The 24,405-nt window shown below is 41.8% G+C and overlaps 1 long non-coding RNA gene across 1 annotated transcript in view; it reads right to left on the bottom strand.

Annotated features, from left to right (window-relative positions):
- Positions 1-4,689: 4,689 nt before the first annotated feature.
- Positions 4,690-24,405, bottom strand: part of LOC142143021 (uncharacterized) — a 32,431-nt gene continuing 12,715 nt past the window's right edge. The window contains exon 3 of the long non-coding RNA XR_012689468.1: positions 4,690-5,252. This is a non-coding gene — a long non-coding RNA (uncharacterized LOC142143021). The remainder of the gene's footprint in view (positions 5,253-24,405) is intronic.

Here is a 24,405-nt window from a genome sequence, read left to right as displayed (position 1 = left end):
TGTGCTAAAAAGAAAAAACCTAAGAAAACTATTTGAAATCATGGACAAAAAAAAAAGATAAACTATGTTTTTACAGTAATGTATAACATGAAAGAGTTGATTTTATTTTAAAAAAAATAAGAAAATAAATAAATAAATCACTAATTAAGTATATTTCTGTATGTTTTTTGCACAAATATGTATGTACTAATGTGTTTTGACATGGTATAGATTATTCTATAGTAAAAAATAGTGAAATAAAAAAATATGCTAGAGAAAGTACTGTAATGTAGATATTATCAAATAGAATGGTTGTGTAATGCAATCTAATGTATGCAAGTGTATGCCAATCCTTTTTTTTTGACCGTCTTAAACACTCCCCTTCACTCCCCTAAAAACTCGCAAGCACCAAATACTAATGCGCGGGGGCAGCGTTACCTCTTTTCAATTGAATTGCATAAGTTTAAACGCTACGTTAACTAAAAACGGTCTCTATAGCAGTTAAAAACCTGTGTGGGTGTCACGGGCACTAGGAGTCTTTACCCAGGTATCACCAGATGATGGACTTACCAGAGCAGTATAGGTGGTAATATGGTACTCTGGTAGCGGGGTGATCACGGAACAGGAGACAGCAGATGGTAAGAGAATGCTCGTGGAAAGTCTATGACTAGCAGCACTGGTAATATATAGATAATTGTACACGAGGAACTGAATGGACAAGGAAACGTGAGGGTAGTCAGTGGTCTGCGGATAGCAAGTTGTACCACTGCTATAGTGAGGAGGAATGTCCAGAAATAACGAGGAGGTGATGAGAGTCAGCGGTCTGCGTATAGCAAGTTGTACCGCTGTCTAGGTGAGGGAATGGAATCCAGGTGGAGGTATCCGGGAAGTCAGTGGTCTGCGTTAGCAAGTTGTACCACTGCTATGTGAGAGGATACTGGAAACAGGTGACACAGGAAACAGGAATCAGTGGTCTGCCTCTAGCAAGTTGTACCACTGAAATATATAAGTGAGGAGGAGCACGGGGAGATAAATGTACTGCAGAGTATACACGGGCACACTGAACTTGATCCCACGATGATATGCACAAAATCTTAATAACTGAGCAGCACTGCACAAATATACAAAGTCACAAGAACTATCCAGGCTAAAAGGTAACACAGTCAAATGATGGCACAGTCTCAGTGGATAGGTAACTCCAGAGGAGAACAACTCAGTCCAGCAAGGTATGCAATACACCAGCGCAGTCAATGATAAGTATGCATACCGTGGTTCAGGAGAGCAGGCTGTCAGTAAGAGGTGCAGGGATACCTGAAGACTGGAGGCCGGCAGGATACGAAGTCCCAGGGGAATGGAAGCGGTAACCAAGTAGGTGCAGCGCACAGGTAGGTAGACCAGCAGAGATGGAAACAATACTCAGGAAGAAGTAGTATATAGAACTGGACACCTGGAGATCACTGGAGAGTAGAGGTGGTATAGCAGAGATGAAAGCAGCGGAGCGTTGATCCAATGCAGACAGGCTAGTTGACACAGGCAGGAACACTGTAGAAGCACGGAGAGCGGATCAGCTGGCTGCAGACACAAGGAGTACTGGAGGGTTGCGATGAGCAGGGCACTGCAGATACACGGAGGCAGCGGATAGGAATCAGCTGGTGCAGTCACGATGAAACACGGGAGAGTTGAAGTGAGCTGGAAACTGTAGAGCACGGAGGCAGCGGATAGGAATCAGCTGGTGCAGTCACGATGAAACACGGGAGAGTTGAAGTGAGCTGGAATCTGTAGAGCACGGAGGCAGCGGATAGGAATCAGCTGGTGCAGTCACGATGAAACACGGGAGAGTTGAAGTGAGCTGGAAACTGTAGAGCACGGAGGCAGTGGATAGGAATCAGCTGGTGCAGTCACGATGAAACACGGGAGAGTTGAAGTGAGCTGGAACCTGTAGAGCACGAAGGCAGCGGATAGGAATCAGCTGGTGCAGTCACGATGAAACACAGGGGAGTTGAAGTGAGCTGGAAACTGTAGTGCACGGAGGCAGCGGATAGGAATCAGCTGGTGCAGTCACGATGAAACACAGGAGAGATGAAGTGGTCTGAAAACCACAAACGAACAACAGGAATCAGCAGGAGCTGAATACACGAGGAAACAGAGGAACAATTTTAGAGGCTCATGGGAATGAGACTCCAAGATCAGGCAACGAGGTATGGACCTCAGGTGCTTTAAATAGGGAGTGTTGCCTGATCAGCCAATTAACTAAAAGGGACATGTACTGAAGGTTTGAAAGGGCTGCACATGCGCAGACCCTCAGGATGGTGGACGGCCACGGTTCCTAAACGCACGGGAAGAAGCACTCACAGTCCGGTGAGTGACAGTGGGGTTTTTGTTTTTTTATGCTGCGGGAATAAGAAACAAATTGCGGTCAATTGAATTCCCCCAATGACTGGGATTTTGCTGAAAGTGGTGTGTGAGGAGGGGAGATTAAGGACGGTTATTGTACACATGCCATCTGTTACATAACAGGCAACAAACAACCCATCTCTTCCCAGCTAACAGCAATACTCAGCATTCTCTGCCTTCCTCTTCCTTCTACTATTCAACCCCCCCATTCCGTCCACGTGGGAATGGTAGAGTGGGAAGTGAGAGCATAAAGTACAAGAGACAAGGGAATCTGATGGCATGTCTACCCTATCAACAGTGAGTCAGGTATGTAATGTGATTTATGACTTGGCATAAACTTGATGCTAGAGAGCATGAAGGGTCAAGTTGGTCAACAATTTCAGGTATTCATGTAGACATCTGGTGAACGGCTAACTTTAGTCTATTGTATATTTAGTGTTTTTTATTGTTTGATAATGACGGGCCTGATTCATTAAGGATCTTAACTTGAGAAGTTTCTTATTTCAGTCTCCTGGACAAAACCATGTAACAATGCAAGGGGTGCAAATTAGTATTCTGTTTTGCACATAAGTTAAATACTGACTGTTTTTCATGTAGCACACAAATATTTGATAGCATATTTGTACACTGAAATTTAAAGTTGATATTTGTGTGCTACATGAAAAAACAGTCAGTATGTGTGCAAAACAGAATGCTAATTTGCACCCCTTGCATTGTAACATGGTTTTGTCCAGGAGACTGAAATTAGAAGTTTCTCAAGTGAAGATCCTTAATGAATCAGGCCCGACGTGTTCAGTAAGTACAAAATCAAGACAATAATCAGCTGTTTTAGTGTTATAGATAAGGGGAGCAGAGAACAAATACTGAAAATGTCAAAGTATTAGTTTATAGAAGTGAATGATCAAATGTCAATTATTTTTACAGCATGCTTTAATATGGGATGTTTTCATTAATTATTGTAAATCCATGATGTATGTTATTTACTATGCTATTGTGTGGGTGCTTATGCAGTAAATAATGTACTGTACATCTATGTCTTTGGGTATTAGGGAACTGTTTAGCTGTTGTTTGGTTTGTTACAGTGAATTATTCTGTCTGCATCACACTGGGCAAGTGTTTAATATTCCAAGGTTGATTTTTGTCTCTTCCCAGCTCTGTGCTCTTAAAAGTTTTCATTTCATAGTTGTCAGAACTAGAGGCGTGTACTCTGAATAAACACAGCTGCCTATTTTGTAGTACTGTTTGGTCTGATGGATGAACTCTGAATCCAATTAAAAAACTGTACAAAACTGTGTTTCTGTTCATGTTTCATAGTTTTATTTTACTTTAGCTACATTGGATATATTAGACTTTGTGAACAGGTGATTGGAGGTAAAATGTTTTAGCACAGTACAGTAGGGCTGTCCGGGGCAGTATAAAATGTAATACAGTCATGAGAATCGAGATCGGAGGAAGCAGTAAGTGCGGTAAGTGCAACAGGCGGCCATTCCACCCACCATGGAGAGCAGAGTGGGGGCATCAGAGCAAGCGCTGGGGTAGGTGTGTGCAGCCATGTGTATGCACCGTAAAGAACACAATGGGGCTTCATGGCACATGTGCTGACGCAACACAATATTTGCCTACTCTCCCGGAAGAATTCGCCGAAATTCACGGCATTGAATGACGGGGGCTGGGCTTAATCGCATCATTAAGTGAATTTCGGCATTGTATAGTGAGGCGGAGCTATGGTGACACGACAATGTCACCACGTCCCCTCCTGCCCCCTGTCACATGACTTCTCCCCCGGGATCTCCGTGTTTGAAAGCTGGCATGTATGTGCTACACAAGTGGTCGCCAAACAACCTAGCACTGACCCTGATAGCGATGCACCCTGTTCAAGTATTAAATGTAGGTAAGAGATAGCTCACTCTGGTAAAGGAAGGAGGGGAGTGGAATCTGTGAGAGGAAGTGGAGAGAGGGAAGGGTGGACAACAAAGCACAAACCGGGCTTCACTCATAGTAAATCCAGCCCTTTAGGGTTCATTTCTGCCCTGTTTTCAATTTAATTTCAATCAAGGTAGTTTTAACAGAATCCTATAATTGCACAATGTTTTACTACAACTTTAAACATGAGTTGATTTTTATCGAAAAAGAGAAGACGAATGTACCAGTTTTTGCTTCAGAAGAAGAATCGGAGCCTTAGAAAATTAGGATACCTATGCAGTGGCATTTACCTGTGTGTACCGTGCATTGATTGAGATACCTGGCTCCTAGGATATATCTGCTTGCAGTTCACCGTTACATTTTTCCAAAGGTTTGGGTCATCTTGATCACTCCTTATCCTATTTTTCATTGTGTTATCAACCTAGCACCAAAGAGTCAGGGTGTAATAACAGTGCATTTATTATAGACATTTCTAATCCATAATTCTCTGGGCGTTGAAGTTGCGTTCAACGTGCAATTGCTAACTGTTCAGTTTCTCGAGCACTAAATTTAAGTAGAATAGAACAATAGGATAAAGTAGTTGCACATTGATTGAATCACAACAGTGCGATCACCTTTCATGAGCAGGAGAGCAGGTACATCCTGCACCTTTACAGAGAGTATCCCGGAAGCATCAGACACAGAAACATCCACAACTGTGATAATATGAGGAAGCAGCCTTCAGGAATCCATGGTTTAATTTCCAGTAGAGGTATTGGTTCCTCAGTACTCGGGATACACAGAAATAATAAAGGTGCAATAACCCAAAATGGTATATTCTCTACTTATGTTATGATTTATCACAAAATTTATGGGCTCATGATAATAAGTAACAGAGCATCGGTGTGTGAACATTGATTATAACCAGCGGAGGTATCACAGTCTAGCCCACAGGTGATTCTGGAGTGAGGCACAATCTGCAAAGAATGGAAAACAAAGACTGTAATTCATAATACAGGGGATCCTTAAAAAAACTTTCAAATAAAACTATGTTAATGCTTAAATCCAAGTGACAATTACACCCACCGACATGTTACTGCAGAATGCCAACAAATAAAGCTACAGCAGCAGCAAATTGATGTCCTTGATTTGCTATACTGGTTCCTATCTTACCTAATATAAGTGTAATTTAAACAGAGTTTTTACAACCTCTGTATTTCACTACGTGTATGGGATTAACTATTTCACTTATGGCCATGAATGTATAATGCTGCTAATAAGAACATGCAGAGCTGTAACCTTTTAAAGGTTCACATCCCCCCCCCTTTTTTTCAACACTGTAATTCTGTTTTTCAAATAATTATTGAAATATGCACCCACATCTGCCTCCACACTTACTCACTGCAATTATCTAAGAGTCGTAATAAATAATCGTAATTATATACAGTAGACATAGATTGCAAAGTGTAATCTGAAAATGTGCATATTTTATGTAATACAAGAGCATTAAATCCATGTACTATTAAAATATTACGTTTGAATAATTCACTGTAGTATGGGCTGCATTGTTGGAACTCAAGTGAGCTGACAAAAAGGTATTAGGTAATAAGTCAAGGAAACATCTAATCTTCTGATATTCTAAACTACTTCACATCTTTACCTTCAAGTCATAGCAAACACTGAGACACTGTAGAATAATGGTTCCCAAACTGTGCGCCTAGGCTCGCTGGGGTGCCTTGGAGATCTCACATGGGTGCCTCGGCCAGGCCAGTGGTAAGCAAGGCGGGGGACTACTTGGTAATTATTTTGGCTCTGAGGTGCCTTGAACTGAAAAAGTTTGGAATCCACTGATATTGAAGACCAGTGTTCTGCAGGTCACACTTACAGAAGGCTATACAAATCTTTATTCCTTCTTTATTAAAATAACAGCTAATCTACAACCCCTCTGGCTTTGGATGATTGCCACGCTGGCTCCTTAACCTATTAGCTTTAATCGAGTACCACTCTAGTTAATGACCCCTGGCTATTCTTTGGACCATTGTATTAGCTGAAGCTTCAATTCTCCAATTCTCCATTTGGAATACCTTCACTTACTAAAAGATACTGAAGCTATTTGTTATTTACCCTCCTGTTATTGGAAATCACCAGTTAGGATCAGAAATATCATAAGACATTGAGAACCTTACAGAAAAAAATGGTCCTACTTATGGATTGCTCATCCCTGAACCATCTCTGATTCAAGTTATCCAGCTGAGACAAACACAGATGTCCAGGAAAAGTTGGATAAGCTGCAATTTACCAGTACTGACCCAGCCCCGACTGCATCTCCGATTCCCTCATTGGCATTCTCTGTTCATTTGTCATTGGAGCCTAATCATCAGTTGACTATGCCCTACACATCTAGCAGTGAGCATGGACAATATCACCGATTCAAAGCCCAATATAAGCTTCTTTTATAACATTCACTCCACAGATCTGCTGAAAATGGGGATTATGCTCACTTTTGAGTGAGGCCTTTCGTTCCACAACCCACTATCAGGACCCAGGACATCTGCAGTCTTTGGCAGCAGCTTTTGACGACCATCATTGTTGTGCTACAGTGGAAGCCACCTTATTCAGTTTATGGCAAGGCTCCAGACCTGTCATGGGCTATACCGTGGAATTCCAGACATGGGTGGATTGAGGAACTAGAACAATAACTTTTATTTCCTTGCTCTGTATGCAAAAGTATATGCTCCCTGATTTGCTGCCCGTTATTCTTTCTGCTGCCATCAGCTCTGCTCCATCGAAGCTTCCCGTAGCCTATCATGACTTATATACTGTAATGCAGTCTTTTGCCTACTAACATTTGAATGACTATAGGCGGAGTCTTCTCAGATGACCATACTGCGCTGAATGCGGTGGTTTTACTGATTGCCCACAACCAGGAGGCTAAAGCTGGTTTGTTTTTCTTATTTTTGGAATCTGCCCTAGACTGAGATAAAGTGCTTAATTTATATAATAATAGTGCAATAAAAAAACATGTTTTACTGGTTTAACAATGTTGTATTTCATTTTCCTGAACCCTTCTTAGGATTCTGCTTCTGTCGTCTATTTCTAATGCTCTTTCCCTATGTATGAGAGATGCGTGCTTCCAAATAGTTTGAGCTGCAATGCAGTTGTGCTACCTACATGTGTCAGATGTCAGGTTCTGCTGTATTTTCCTGTGTATGAGAGCTCTCTGCTTTTAATTCTGGTTCTGATCTCTGGCTACATCTGACTATTATTATGGTTCTGATCCCTGTCTAACTCTGACTATGATTCTGGTTCTGATTCCTATCTAAGGGGTATAATTACTAAACTGCGGGTTTGAAAAAGTGGAGATGTTGCCTAGCAACCAATCAAATTCTAGTTATCATTTATTTAGTACATTCTACAAAATGACAGCTGGAATCTTATTGGTTGCTGTAAGCAACATTTCCACTTTTTCAAAACCCACAGTTTAATAAATATACCCCTAAGTCTGACTATCATCATCATCACCATTTATTTATTTCTACCGCTGTACTCACTCACATCAGTCCCTGTCTCATTGGGGCTTGCAGTCTAAATTCCCTAACACACATACACAAAGACAGACAGACTAGGGTCAATTTTTTATTAGCCAATTAACATACCAGTATGTTTTTATAGTGTGGGAGGAAACCGGAGCACCAGGAGAAAACCCACGCAAACACGGGGAGAACATACAAACTCCTCACAGATAAGGCTATGGTCGGGAAATTAACTCATGACCACAGTGCTGTATGGCAGAAGTGCTAACCACTGAGCCACCATGCTATGATTCTGGTTCTGATTTCTAGCTCTTTCTGACCATTTGTGTTCCTGTTACCTACGTGGCTGCCAAGCACTCAGTGCTCCTTTCCTGGCTGGGATGGTAGTATCCCAAGAAAGCTGTACCTTTAATGTAACCCGTTCTGTTTCCTGACATCCGGTGGTACATCCGGTGGACATCCGGCGGTGTTCATCTTCTCCACATCCATTTAGGCCTGCATCCTGATCATCAGTTGCACAGCTCCACTCCATCCAATTAGAGCTATAAGAATTTGCATTGACATTTGTGCTGCTTCTAGTGCTATTGTGGCTGGATGTTCTGAGGGACTCTGGGTCTGTCTCAGTATATTTTGGATTCTCTGGTTATATACTGCTGATCAGTACACTGTGACATTCCACTGTACCACATCTGCTGATTTGGATTAATCTCCTGCTTTGATATTGGGTCTTTCTGTATCCTGCATTTCTGCCTGTTGATAGCAGAGCTATTGGCATATGATTCTGAACCTGATAAATCTTCATATGATTCTGAACCTGATAGTCTGCATCTGATATCCTGCATCTGATACTCTGCATATACTGTTTGTTGCTGATCAATTATGTTATAAAATAAAGACTGTCCTTTTAAGTCACACACCTCGTAATTTCTGCTGCTAACCTAACAACCCCATTACCAACAAATATGGATGCCAGATAACTATAATTGTTTGGTGAATGTGTATATATCTGAATATACAAGATGCTAAATATTTTAACATAAAGAGTTCTAGTATTTTGGGCTATAACACCTGCCTTTGGTCCAACTTATAGTCATCTGCAGCTTACATTTAGGCAAATCTATATAGAAATTTTAGTTCTATATACGTTATAATGTTGATAACTAGGTGTCTCTCATGGAACATGCAGTGTTTAAACTAGAAAGTCAAGATTTAAGGCTGGATCGAGCAATGCAGATACAGTACAAGATAATTCCTGCACAAATTTAGCCTGTTGAGTATATCATGTTGGGACTATATCTGTCTCCTTAAATATATGGTGCTGTACTAGAAACTTCAATATGGTACCATTCTCTAATGTCAACAGAACTATCCACCCCACAGGGACAATAAGTACAGTAGGTTGGGCCTCTGCTTATGACCTGCAAGGTCTGTGGAGATGAAAGAATCTGGATGATAGGATGTTCACTTGTCACTCAGCTATGTCCAGTTTCGACAATTCAGCATTTGGCCTTAAGCATTTTAGATCATACACAACTGAAGCTAACTCTCCAGACCTCTGTGCCCAGTGGCGGATCCAGGGGTGATCGCCCCCCCCCTAGCAGGGGCTTGCTGCCGACAGCTGCACACTGTGCAGGTCCGTTCAGCAGTGACAGTATGCTGCCCGGCTGCTCTGATTGTGTTTTAAACACAATCAGAGCAGCGGGACAGCACACTTTCACTGCTGAAAGGACCTGCACATACTGTGCAGCCCCCGGCAGCCTTAGAACACAGAAAGAGGGCGGGGCCTAAATCGTCCCCCCACCCCTAAAATCTAAAATGGCCCCGGGTAGGGCAAATGTCTGGGTCTGCCCCTGTCTGTGCCTCAGGGTGAAAGGTGTCTGTCTACTGGATAATGGACTTGGACAAATGTGTCCAGTGATGGAAGAGCAGTTCCACACTGTTGGCAGAAAAATCAGCACTCAGCAAACCTCTGCATAATCTTTTACGAACATCCTGAAGGACCGTTTTATATGAGTTACGGCAGTCCTTAGTGAGACTGAGTCACTGTCAAAAAATGTGGAAATTTATTCTGATAAATCCCAATATTCTTTGTTGAAATGTCAAATACTACGGGGTATATTTACTAAACTGCAGGTTTGAAAAAGTGTAGATGTTGCCTATAGCAACCAATCAGATTCTAGCTGTCATTTATTTTGTACATTCTACAAAATGACATCTAGGGGTAAATGTATCAATGACCGGATTCTTCAACTCCGGCGAGATTGGCGTCTTCAGCGCTTAAATTTAAAGCGGCGCTGTCTTGTAAAGAGAAGTTTCCCTTTACAAGGCAGCGCCGCTTTAAATTTAAGCGCTGAAGACACCGATCTCGCCGGAGTTGAAGAATCCGGTCATTGATACATTTACCCCCTAGAATCTGATTGGTTGCTATAGGCAACATCACCACTTTTTCAAACCCGCAGTTTAGTAAATATACTCCTAAGACTCTCCTTTACACAGAAACTGATATATATAATATATCACACACAGAGGGACTAGGATGGAAGAAGGATGCTGATATGCTGATAATGACATGGTTGGTCAGAAAAACAAATTACCTTCCATCCATTGTCTATTAATCCAGTGTATCCACTTTAATTTGCTTCACAATTCACCTCCTCAGAACATATTTGGTGAAGGAAAAAAGAAATGATCTAATGGGGCACTCTATTGTGCAAGAATATATTTTAATATTTATTTATGGTTTTAAATATCTGTTAAATACGTCTTTATTGATTAAAATTAAAACATTCCATTAGCGAAATATAAAAGTTGAAAGTTGAATATAGATACCACCCTAAATAAAGAAAACTGATAAAAAGACAAAAATGGATTTGTCTAACCGCGACACTGCTCCGTTATGAACCTTACTTTATTACCTTGAGTGTGAAATACACATTAATAAGTCTTTTATTAACACCACATCCCAATAAAAAAACAGTTGTGTGAAATTAGTAGACTTTAGATTTCGCGAGAGTCTCCCGGACTCCCGGGAGAGTGTGGCAATCTCCCTGATCTGCCCACTTCCTAATTCACCGGGAATCGCGGCATTTGGCCCCGCCCCCTGCTGTAAAATGACGCGATTTGCGTCATTACGTCACGGGGGCGGGGCTAAAATGACGCGATTGGCGGAGCCCCGCCCCCTACACGCCCACCTCCCTCCCGCAGCTCCCGGAAGCCATCTGAAAAAAGTTGGCAAGTATGATTTATATATGTATGAGCAGAACTTTGTGAGTAACTTTCCTCCTCCCGATTTTTTTCCCAGCCTCACTTGTATCACTCCTGTTATTACCCTGTCCTAGCATTATGTAACAAGGGAGCCTACTCATCCTCTTTGACCTCTATGCTGCTTTCGATACAATCAACCACCCTCTTCCTGCACACACTTCTCTCCCTTGCCCTTTGTGGTATTGTGCTTGTCTGGTTCACTCTCTACCTTTCTGAGCAGTCCCTGTGTGTATCTTCCCCTCTACTTCCACTATCTGTTGGGGGCCCGCAAGGCTCTGTTCTTGGCACTGTGCTTTTCTCATTATATACCTTGTTCCATAAATATGCTACGTTATTCTCCATTACCTTCTCTAAGCAGACGACACCCAAATATACCTCCCCTATCCTGACCTCTCTACTTCTTTTTAAATCAATGTGTCCAAATGCATCTCTGCCATCTCCAATTAGCTGTCCCAATGCTACTTAAAGCTCAACATGTCCAAAACTGAGCTCATCATCTTTCCTCCTTCCAGTGTCACTACCCCCATCTACTCATCACACTCTCACTAGTGTCTTATGCCCGTTGCCTTGTCTCATCCTCAACTCTGTCCTCAGCTTTATTCCACACACACATAGTCCCTTGCAAAGTCTGGCCACCTCATCCCTTGAAACATTGCCAGAATAATTACATTTATCACTCAGGATGTTACCAGCCTCCAGCGATGACAGAAGACTGTGACAATACTTTCCATAATCCATTGCATGCATGCACCCATTATCAGCACTAAACAGTATCTGTCTTTTTTATGCAATTCTTTACATAACAAACGTATGTCCAAAATGTAACTTTTGTGATTACCAATACTAAGGATGACTCAGCAAAGGAAATTGGAACTGTATTTTTCTGAAAATATTTCTATACATCTATACCATGTCACTTCAATGTGAACTCACCCCATACCCTAACCAGGGCCAGCCTGTGCAAAATGTGGGGCCCTGTTTGATACCAATTGTGACAACTCCCTTATGCCACTAAAGGGGATGTGATAATTGGTACTGCCACCCCCCCATCTCTTATACCCATTGTAGATTAATGTTTTCTTCCCTTATTCTCTGGCATCACTCTTCTGCCACCCTCTCCAGTGCTCTCTCCCCTACTCATGTCCTGAAAATCAGAGCCACAGCTTAAATGCTAAGTTTTGCAGACTTTAAGACCCAATGGGGTCTCTCAATTAGTTTTGATCATCCTGTCCTCACAGCTGTCCATCACCTGTGAACCTCTTCAGGGGCAAACGCAGGATTTGCAGAGGGGGGTTTCCACACCACGCCGCCAGTGGGCGTGACCAGCATGCATGGGGGTGTAGCTATAATTTTAGAGATTGCTCCAACTCTCCCTATCCCCATAATATACATGGGCAATGCTGCATGCATTACTGTTAGGTGAATGCAGCTCTCTCTTTTCGAGCAGAACCATGTGAAGCGGGGGCAGTGTCCGGCCACCTCAATTATACAGTACCCCAGGCTTGGAGAGGGGTTTCCAGGCACTAGAAAAAAAAAACCTCGGTTTGCCTATGCTCTTTGAACAATGTGTCCGTGTTGCTCTAGGCCCTGCCTGAATCTGACATTACAGCAGCTTCTCCTTACACGTATGTGCTCACATCAGAATGCGTCATGTATCTAAAAAAAATCGTTGCAGAACTAGCCTCCAAGTACTTGACAATTGCTTGACTAATTTGGAGACTTGTAACATCACTGATCTCTTATTGGCCAGGCAGAGCAGGCTCCCAATTGGGTGAAAACCTGATAAATACAATTTTAAAAATCTGTATGGAGAATGGAACCCATAGTACCCCCAAGTACTATCATCATATTTTTACAGAGGGGTTTATTTTTATTTATTTTTTTTAATCCAAATTCAAATATATTTTAGTTTTTTAAGGTTTTTCCTGAAAAGATGAAAAGATCATCTTTTCAAATCCATGTAACTGGTAATGTTAGATGTTCTAAAAAGCATATTGCATTCATTAGCTGACTGGATTTCAATGCAGTACTTAGCCTATATTAAAGTAAATGAAATGATTAAAGTGGGCCTTTCATCAAAGACATAAAAATCTGTTATTTAATATAACTTCAGACACTACCTTTGACTTCTAGTTTAAACTTTTTATCATTGCCATGTGTCGTGTGTGAGTGAATGCATTGAATAGTATGTGCTAATGTGTGTGTTATGTTGTTTTAACTCAAATATATAAAAAGCATTGATATATACTAGAGATGTGCACTGACCCCCGGGTCTTGGTTTTGGATGTGATTTTGGTTCTAAAACGTGTTTGTGTTTGGTTTTGTGACATTTTTTGCCAAAAAATTGCGAAAGGTTTTGGTTTTGTATTGGATTTAATTAAAAATTGTGATAAATAGGTAAAATAATGTCATTTTGAGATGTTATATTACTATTTATAGCATTCACATTCTTTCCCAGTATTCCAGTCTATTTTCTAATGATCCCTTCTCAACTGTCCAAATTGTCACCAATTTTGACCAAAGTCTGCAGTGAGTTGTCTTAATGAAAGATTTTGTAACTAAAATGCCATTGTTGCATTTGCTTTCTCTGATTCAATTAAAAAAATAATTAAACTGCATAGTGTTGATATCTCCCTTTTATTGCATCCAAACCTCCTTTGCATGTGCAGACTTACTATTACTGTAATTGTATAAATAAATAACCACACGGACACCAATGTATATTTGGTAAAAGGTGACAGTTTTTATTTAAACAAAAATTATGGTGGAGAGAGCAATGCCAGTCAGCTAACAACTAGTAGCAAAGCCAAACAGTGGAAGGTAAAATTGCCTTTACACCACTGGTCCCAGGATATAATCCGTAAGGATGTTACGACCCTAGTCACTGTCATAAGCTTTTAGAACTAGCTGAGCGGTCTTCACCTATAGCAACTGTCTTTCCCATAGAGTTAGACGCACTCTAAGGGACTCGGATGCCCCCAGGACTTAACTCAATGTAGTAAAAGCTTATGAGCAGGAACTGATAGCACGGAGATAGGAGGCAAGGAGTCAGGCAACTTAGTACAGATAACCAGGGTCAGGTAAGAGGTCGTGGGTCAACAGTGAGCAGGGAGCATCACAAACAGGCCAATAGGTCACGGCTGGAAGCAAGGATAGTCCAGAAGAATGAGCCAAAAGGTTAGTGGCAATCAGCAATCAAGCAGGATCCAGAAAACAAGCCAGGGGTCACAACAGGAATCAATCAGAGATATTCAGAGGTTTCACAGCACAGTGAGCAGGTTAGCTATTGAAGGGCAAAAGCATTATAACCAGCAAGGAGACTAAGCCTTCCCTGCCTTTTAAACTGATAGAGACCAATCAGAAATGGGGCCAAGAGCACGCCCCCATGTCCACTCAGTAGGCAGCAATAATTTTAATTACAGCCACGTGCCCCAGCTGATGATGATAATGATGAACCGCAACGTAGCGCAGTGTGAGATGCAATGGCCAGGACATGAAGGACCGGAAGTTACGTCCCGCCTGCCAGGACAACAGCTGGGATGTGGCTACAATCTGGACACACCAATTCGTCACAGCTAGCTTGGCGGCTCATGACATACAACTAGCCAGTGCAAAATCTGGCATCAGAGTGAGTACACCCCTTCTTGGGGATCATCTCTGCTGCAAGTCTCCGGCAGTCCCCTTTTCCCCAAATTTGGACGAATCTTCTGTTGAAATATGTACAACAGACTATGGGTTTGTTTATATGCATGTAGTTACCATGGAGGGTCAGCAGATGGCGCTGTATTAATACAGAGGTGTATTGTTTGTCTGCTGTATATGCATGTACTTGTTTGTATATTTCCTGTCTCAACTCTCTGTGTTCTATAAGAGACTCTCTGAGAAAGGAGGTGAGCTGAGCAGCTCATGTTACTGATATGTTATGTTAAGAAGCTGTTACTGAAAGCTGTTGTTATATTGATCCTGGTACTTAGTACTATATAAAGAAGATATACATCTCAAGACTCGTTCTGTCTGAATATAAGGTAACTCCTGAGGTGATTCTTTATCTATGAGACCTCCTGCTGCACACCTATGGTATCATCCATCGCAGAATGCCAATAGGTTATGGGCCCAGACTGGAGTCTATACAAGATAAAGTTATCAGGAGTGCATCCTAAGCAGCATCCAGATCACGAGCTGCACTGCAAGTCCCAGCAGGCACAGACAGCAGACTGTGTAACGTACACAAGAAACACCCAGGAGAACCTTGGAGAGAAAACTGTGATTAAAACAAGTTTAATACCACAGAAGAATAGAGAGATTCATACAAGGAAGGGTTATGGCCAATTACACAGATATCAGACTAGCTGCTAGCAAGCTTTCTAATGAGAACTATCAGACATGGAAGTTTAAAGTAGAAATGCTATTAACCAGAGATGATTTATGGGAAGTCATAAGTGCAGATAGACCTAAAGGAGAGGATCAGCAGTGGATTAAGAAGGACAAACAGGCAAGAGCCACCATAAGTTTACTGGTGGAAGATGATCAGCTTATACACATAAGACAAGAGAGTACAGCTAAAGACATGTGGATTGCATTACAGAGGGTGCATGAAGGATCAAGTTTGAACAGCAAACTATTCCTATTAAGAAAACTATACCAAATGAGATTTAACAAAGGCAAGACAATGCAAGAACACATCAGTGCACTACTAGAGATAACCATACAGCTCAGGTCAATGGGAGAAGAAATCAAAAGCAACCACATAGTAGCTATCCTCCTGTGCAGCTTACCAGATACATACAGTGCACTAATAAATGCACTAGAAATGAGACCTGAAGCAGAAATCACACTAGACTTTGTGAAGAACAGGCTTATAGAGGAGTATCAACGCAGAAAGGAGCTTGCAGAGTGCAATACTGAGAGTGACATAGAGAAAGCACTTAAAATGGTGGACACTAAGCCACACACCAGGGAAACAAGAGCATGTTTCAGATGCAAGAAAGTGGGTCACCTAAAAAAAGATTGCACCATATGGAAGACAGAGCAGCACAAACCACCAGAAAGATTACACAAACAAAGAGCCAAAGCCACACTTACAGATACAGGAGCACACAATTGGAATGGAACATTTAAAGCGACAGTAACCCAATTGTCGGAAAAGTGGTATGTAGACTCAGGAGCGACTAGTCATATGACAAACAACAAGGACTTCTTTACTGAACTTGATTTGAACCATAAAGAAACAATCTACCTGGCAGATGGAACAAATATCATTGCAGAAGGGAAAGGGAGTGGTCAATTCCTATGCTCCAAGGGTAATGGCAGCTATGCAGAGATACCTGTAACAGATGTGCTATATGTTCCCAAGCTTGAAGGAGCACTGCTGTCAGTAAAGAATCTAGTAGAAAAAGGACTTACTGTAAAGTTTCAGAATAATAAGTGTTTTATCCAAAATGGAAGAGAAACGCTAGCTACAGCCAGAATAAGAGAACATTTATACTGTCTGGATATCGCAGAACAGCAGGCAAAGCTGAGCGCACAGAAACACGCTGACTGTATTCACAAGTGGCATAGAAGATTAGGACATAGACACCCAGATTGCATAAAGGAAATGCAGAGGAGAGACCTAGCCAGGGATCTCACAGTGTCAGACTGTTCGGAAATGATGAAATGCCAATGCTGCATAAAAGCAAAAGCAACCAGGATGACAATTCCTAAGAAAAGTGAAAACAGAGCTTCCAGACCACTAGACCTGGTACATAGTGATGTATGTGGACCTATGAAAACACGAACCGTAGGAGACAAAAGGTATATGCTGACATTCATTGACGACTATTCCAGATTCACAGTCACTTATCTAATAAAAAGTAAAGATGAAGTCTTAGAAAAGCTGCAAGACTATGTGACCATGACCGGAAACAGGTTCAAGAGGAATATGCTAACCCTTCGCAGTGACAATGGAGGCAAGTTCACAGGCCAGAAAATAGAACAGTACTTAAGAGGACTCGGTATTGAGCATCAGAAGACAGTACCATATACACCAGAGCAAAATGGTGTATCTGAGAGGAAAAACAGATCACTAACAGAAATGATAAGGTGCATGCTTACAGATTCAGGACTACCTGACAAATATTGGGGTGAAGCAGCAGCGACAGCCACCTATCTTGAAAATAGACTACTTTCCAAGGCACTAAGGAAGACACCATACGAGCTGTGGAGTGGTAAGAAACCCAGTTTAAAGCACATTAGAGTTTTTGGATGCAGAGCCATCGCCTACATTCCCGCTGAAAAACGAAGCAAGTTGCAGAACCGAGCAGTAGAGGGCGTTCTAGTTGGCTACAGTGAACATTCAAAAGGCTACATAATCTTAAATCCAAAAACTGGAAAAGTAATTATAAGCAACAGTGTGACATTCATAGAAGAAACACGAAATTATGTCATAATTCCAGTAGACTCTACTGAAGAAGAAAGTACAGAATCCAAAGAAACAGATGAAGTAGAGATCACTCAAGAAGTTGAAGTACAACACAAGACAGATACTAGCGACACTCGGGAGAATACATCCGAGGGGGTGAGACGCTCTTCAAGAGAAAATAAGGGAAAACCACCTGCACGTTTATCTTACAAAGCAAAAGCTATTAACATACAAGAACCTACATCATGGGAAGAAATTGCCAATTTTTCAGAAAGAGAAGCACAGAAATGGTTAAGAGCCGCAAAGGAAGAAATGGAATCAATGGAAGACAACCAGACATGGACATTGACCAGACTACCAGTAGACAAAAAGGCCATAGGATGTAAATGGACTTTTAAGGTCAAGTATGATTCTGAAGGAAAAATAGAAAGATACAAGGCAAGACTGGTCGCTAAAGGATATTCACAGAAATTTGGAGAAGATTATGATGAAACGTTTGCTCCAGTTGTGAAGCACACTACCATTAGAACCTTACTCCTAACAGCAGCCATAAAAGGTTTGCAAGTGAAACATTTTGATGTAAAGACGGCTTTCCTACATGGTGAACTAAAGGAAGATATATACATGGAACAACCACTAGGCTTTGTGAATTCTCAAAACCCAGATCATGTATGTAAGCTTAACAAGAGTATATATGGTCTTAAACAAGCAGCAAGAGCATGGAATACAAAGATAAATGGAGTTCTGACAGAGAAGGGATTCGTCAGAAGTAAAGCAGACCCATGTCTCTATACAAAGTTGGCAGAGGAAAGATGGTTCTATGTATTGATCTATGTGGACGATTTGCTAGTTTGTTTCGAACAAGAAGGGGACTAAATTGAATTGCTACAAGAACTAAACCGTCATTTTGAAACAAAAGACCTCGGCCACATAACACATTACTTGGGAATGCAAATCTCAAGAGAAGATGATGGAACATTCACACTAAGTCAGAAATGCAAGATTCAGGAAACCATTGAGGAATTTGGTATACAGGAAGCAAAGACAGCAAGCACTCCTATGGAGACAAGTTATGTAAAGGAACCAAATGATCAGAGCAACCTGTTACAGGATAACCATCTATACAGAAAGGCCATAGGAAAATTGCTATATATTGCAACCGTCACTAGACCAGATATCTCCACAGCAGTCGGGATTTTAAGCAGAAAAGTTTCTAAACCAACCAAGATGGATTGGAATGCAGTTAAGAGGGTAATTCGTTACTTAAAGGGAACGATTAACAAGAAGCTTAAGCTCTCAGCAAGCACAAGTCACAAGTTAACAGGATATGTTGACGCAGATTGGGCTGGAGACACAAGTGACAGAAAATCCACAAGTGGATATCTATTCTCTATTGGAGAAGGATTAATCAGCTGGACAAGCAAGAAGCAGTCTTCCGTGGCACTATCTTCTACAGAGGCTGAATATATCGCGGCAGCTCACGCCAGTCAAGAAGTGGTATGGTTAATGCAACTACTATCAGACCTAGGAATGCCTCAAGAAGAACCTATCAAGATATATGAGGATAATCAAGGATGCCTTGCATTAGCGCAAACAGAAAAAGTGAACCCAAGAACCAAGCATATTGATGTCAAGCATCACTTCCTGAGGGATCTACAGGAACAAGGTCTTATAGAGTTGAACTATTGCCCAACAGAAGATATAACAGCTGATATCCTGACTAAGCCTCTTGTCAGAGAGAGACATTGGAGACTTACGTAAAAGATGGGTCTAACTGAAGAAACCCAGTCTGTTGAGAAGGGGTGTTGAAATATGTACAACAGACTATGGGTTTGTTTATATGCATGTAGTTACCATGGAGGGTCAGCAGATGGCGCTGTATTCATATAGAGGTGTATTGTTTGTCTGCTGTATATGCATGTACTTGTTTGTATATTTCCTGTCTCAACTCTGTGTGTTCTATAAGAGACTCTCTGAGAAAGGAGGTGAGCTGAGCAGCTCATGTTACTGATATGTTATGTTAAGAAGCTGTTACTGAAAGCTGTTGTTATACTGATCCTGGTACTTAGTACTATATAAAGAAGATATACATCTCAAGACTCGGTCTGTCTGAATATAAGGTAACTCCTGAGGTGATTCTTTATCTATGAGACCTCCTGCTGCACACCTATGTTATCATCCATCGCAGAATGCCAATATCTTCCCCCCGGGTTAATGATCTTTAGCCCTCCCTCCCCATAAATATATACAAGTGCCCTTGTTTGATTCAAAAGAGCAGCATTACGGCACATATCTAACTCACTCCAAGGACAATGCTATCTTGACTTGCACCATTTAACAATTTAACATTGTGCCCTTTCATTATCTATTAAAGGTCTACTAGTGATGTCTACTAGTTGAGGTATTGTACTCACTGTCGGCTTAATGAAGGATTTTGTAAATCTGCCATCGGTGCATTTGCTTTCTCCCATTCAATTCCAAAAGTAATTAACCAGTCTATACAGTTCTCTAACTCCATCACATAGCGTAAATAATCAGCTATCATATCTCCATTTACACATGTATTCTTTGCCAGTGCTAAATTCTGTCCTCTTAGTTTCTCAGAATGTGGACTTTTAATTGCATTATCTTGTCAAGGCAGATGTTTTTGGCAACCAAATCTGTCAATGTCAGTTATACACATTGTGTAGGAAGGTCAACTATTGGCCTATCTGAATGGTCTGTTTTACATATTTCTTAAATGTCACTAATAGAGCATATAAATATTATTTATATACATTCCATATTTAGATACATTGGGATTGGGAAACACCTCTGCTGCAAGTCTCGAGCATTCCCCTTTAACCCAGGGTAAAGCTTCCCCTGGGGGAATGATTATTTCAGCCCTCCTCGCCCCACCACTGGTTTGATTCAAAAGGGCAGCATTGCACTGCCCATCGAGATGTGTATTGTATGCATAGTCTTTGAATGTTTTTAGTATGGGTGCAGGCCACCTTTGTCCATCAGCATCATCATTTATTTATATATGGCAAGGTTAGGAAAGCTCTGCCTTTAGTGATGTCTATTGTGTGCGTAGTCTTTAATTTTTTTTAGTATGGGTGCAGGCTACCTTCGTCTATCAGCATCATCATTTATTTATATAGTGGTGTCACGGGCACTAGGAGTCTTTGCCCAGGATATCACCAGATGTAGTCTTACCAGAGTAGTGTATGCACACAGTGGTCTTCTGGTAGCAGGGTGACTAGCGGAACAGGAGAATCAGCAGATGGTGAGAGGATGCTCGAGGAAAGTCTATGACTAGCAGTAACAGGTTATGAGTTAAACAATATGAACACAAGGATCTTGATGGACGTGAAGACGTGAGGAAAGTCAGTGGTCTGCGTACAGCAAGTTGTACCACTGCTATAGTGAGAGTAATGTTCAGGGATAGATAGGAGGTAGTGAAGTCAGTGGTCTGCGTACAGCAAGTTGTACCACTGCTTGTAGTGATGGGACAGGTTCCAGGTGCAAGTAGGTAACGGGGAAGTCAGTGGTCTGCGTATAGCAAGTTGTACCACTGCTTATAGTGAGGAAACTTGTAACTGGTGCCAGTAGGAAACAGGGAGTCAGTGGTCTGCGTTCAGCAAGTTGTACCACTGCATATATAGGTGAGGATAGGCACTAGGGTAGATGAATGGATCATCAAAGGTAACACGGAGAGCACAAGGAACTTGATTCCAATGGTATATATAATACAATAGCAAATGACTAGCGCTGCTTGGAGATACAAAGTCACTACTGAGATCCAGGACATATGAGACAAAGTCAATAGCATCTATAACTTCGTGAGATAGAGGACTCCGTAGATGAGCAGAACACAGTCCAAGCGGATATGCAATAAGCTGGTAAAGTCAATAAAAGATAAGCATACCGCGGTTCAGTTGAGCAGGCTGTCACGAGAGAAACACAGGGATAGCTGAGCGGCTGAACGCCGACACGAGTAGAGACCACAGGAGAGTGGTAGCGGTAATCCGTGTCTGTGAAGCACACAGACAGAGAACATCACACGAGAGGAGCAATGATGATTCTTGCGGAGGTCAGCAGGAATAGTAGACACGATGAAACACAGGAGAGTTGAAGCGGTTAGGCAACCGGCAATGCAGTAGTCAGGAATCAGCTAGGACTGAAGACATGATGAACACAGGAGAGTTTAAGCGGTCTGGAAGCCGGTAGTTTAGTAGCGAGGAATCAGCTGGGACTGAAGACACGATGACACACAGGAGAGTTGAAGCGGTCTGGGAACCGGTAATGCAGTAGCAAAGAATCAGCTGGGACTGAAGACACGATGAAACACAGGAGAGTTGAAGCGGTCTGGAAACCAGTAATGCCGTAGCAAAGAATCAGCTGGGACTGAAGACACGATGAAACACGGGAGAGTTGAAGCGGTCTGGAAACCAGTAATGCCGTAGCGAGGAATCAGCTGGAACTGAAGACACGATGAAACACAGGAGAGTTGAAGCGGTCTGGAAACCGTTAATGCAGTAGCGAGGAATCAGCTGGAACTGAAGACACGATGAAACACAGGAGAGTTGAAGCGGTCTGGAAACCGGTAATGCAGTAGCGAGGAATCAGCTGAAACTGAAGACACGAGGAAACACAGGAACACCTTCAGAGACTCACAGGGAATGAGACTCCAAGATCAGGCAACGAGGTATTGACCACAGGTGCTTTAAATAGGGAGTGTTGCCTGATCAGCCAATTAACTAAAAGCAACAGGTCTGAAGAATTCATAGAGGCTGCGCATGCGCAGACCGTCAGGATGGCGGGCGGCCACGGTTCCTAACAACGGGAGAAGAGGCACTCACAGTCCGGTGAGTGACAAGTGGCAAGTTTAGGAAAGTTCTGCTATTAGCTATTGATCAATACTTTGTCCATCAAGATATGCATTGTGTGTGTAGTCTTTGAAAGTTTTTAAGAATGGGTGCAGTCCACCTTCATCTAATTATTTTTATAAATGTTTAATGCTATTCATTCATACCACTGTCCATTCAATGATCTTTGCCTTTAACATTAGCTTCATTGTCTATAATTTATGCCCTGTAACATTCAAAATGTATTGTGTGCGTAGTCTTTGAAGTTTTTTAGTATGGGTGCCATGTTCTGCTCATTGAGATGTGTATTGTGTGTAGTCTTTTAATTTTTTTGCACGGGTGCAGGCCACCTTCGTCTCTCATCATCAACATATATTTATATAGCGACAGCAAATTACACAGCTGTTTACAATTGGGCATCTACTTGTCTAAATATCTACTGACGTTTCTGTTCATCTAATGACATCTTTTACTGTTACTGCCTCTTCACTTTCCATGATGCATGCTGTGAAACATTCCAAATTTAGTGTGTGCGTAGCGCTACAACATTTTTATTTTTCTCTTGCACCTTACACTAATTTTTTTTTGTTTAATTTATCTTATGGGCTTGCTTCATTTGGTGGCATGGCAAATTAGATTTCTTTGCAGCCGCTGCAATGTTCTACATGCTGTCACTGAATGTCGACAATGCCCAGATCGCAAGTTTTGCATTAAAATTTTCCTGGAAATTACGTTTTGTCTCGTTTTCAGTTCCAAAATCGGCTTGTGAAACCGAGTCATGACTCTGTAAATCTCGGATCCCCAAAGTTGGATCTTGCCGGATTTCACCAAATCCAAACTGTTCAAAGCGACAAGGAGGAAATAGAGACTCATTATGTAATAGACATGACACATTCTCCGCACGCTTTATGGGTACAACATGTAAAATTTCTCCAGTCACAATTACATCACTTCTAATGATCAAAGTGAGATTGCTGGTTTTAAGGCGCCAATGGTCGGACTCGCCACCTTATACCCAAAGGCTTGTGTTGATAAGAAAGATGACTTTTGTAGGCCCATGCTGAAACCAGAAAATGTTCTATTCTGGAGGTGTTTGTAGAAGGGCATTCTTGCTCTCCCTTTCGTGTGTTGCTCCTTCCTCTCTTTCTTAACCCTTGTATCTGTGTCCTTATTGGTATTCTAGTCCTGACCTCTGGCTTGTCCTGAGTATTATTACTGGTTTTGGCCACTTGCCTTTGCAATTTTCAGTATACTTTTGCACTAGGCTTGTTTGGGTGTTAGTTTGTATGCGCTACTAAAATGGGTTCCTCCACCTAGTAGGACTAGAAATAGGTAATACTTCTCTTTCCGTACCCGTGGAGCACGGGCTGTAATCAATTGCCGTGGTATGGTTTTACGACTTTTGTCCATGTGATGTGGTCATTGTGATGTGGTTGAAGTTCATGGAACCGGATAGTACTTAGGTGTCGAGCTAGAGGTAGAATGAGTAAAAAAAAGGTTAGTAAGGAGAAGGATGTTTGGGGTGAGGGAAGGTGATGGGGTGATGTAGGAGGAGGAGAAGTGTAGGGGTGGGTAATGTAGGACATAGGGGTTGACAGTGTGACGTAAGTAGGCAGATCTGATTTTTGTTTTGTTGGATGAGTGTTTTCAGGGGAGAATGTGGGGTGAGAGTGGTAGTTGACAGTGTTGTAGGAGAGATACATAGAACAATATGTGAGGTAAGTGGGACAAAGTAGGGATAAAACGGTGTGGGGGCTGCGGTTGTGTTTATGGGGACTAATGGGGGGCGAGCACAAGAGAGTCAGCAGCTGGCAGACATTATATATAGCTGTATAAGTGTATAAGAAGAAGGGACGTGGAATTGGTAGCAGGGGCAAGAGAACAGATGAGAATCCCTTTAGGTTGTGAACAGGGTATAATGGTGCAGGGTAGAAGGAAGATGGAGATAGAGGGTAAAAGTATCACATATATTATATATATTTATGGTGGGCCTGAGTCATTAAGGAGAGCGAAGCAATAAAAGGAGTAACTTGGCAAAACAATGTTGCTTTGGAGAGGGAGGTAAATTTACAATTTGGGGATT

This window comes from Mixophyes fleayi, chromosome 3, assembly GCF_038048845.1.
Source record: "Mixophyes fleayi isolate aMixFle1 chromosome 3, aMixFle1.hap1, whole genome shotgun sequence".
Taxonomy (NCBI): Eukaryota; Metazoa; Chordata; class Amphibia; order Anura; family Limnodynastidae; genus Mixophyes; species Mixophyes fleayi.
This window is presented reverse-complemented; position numbering and strand designations above follow the sequence as displayed.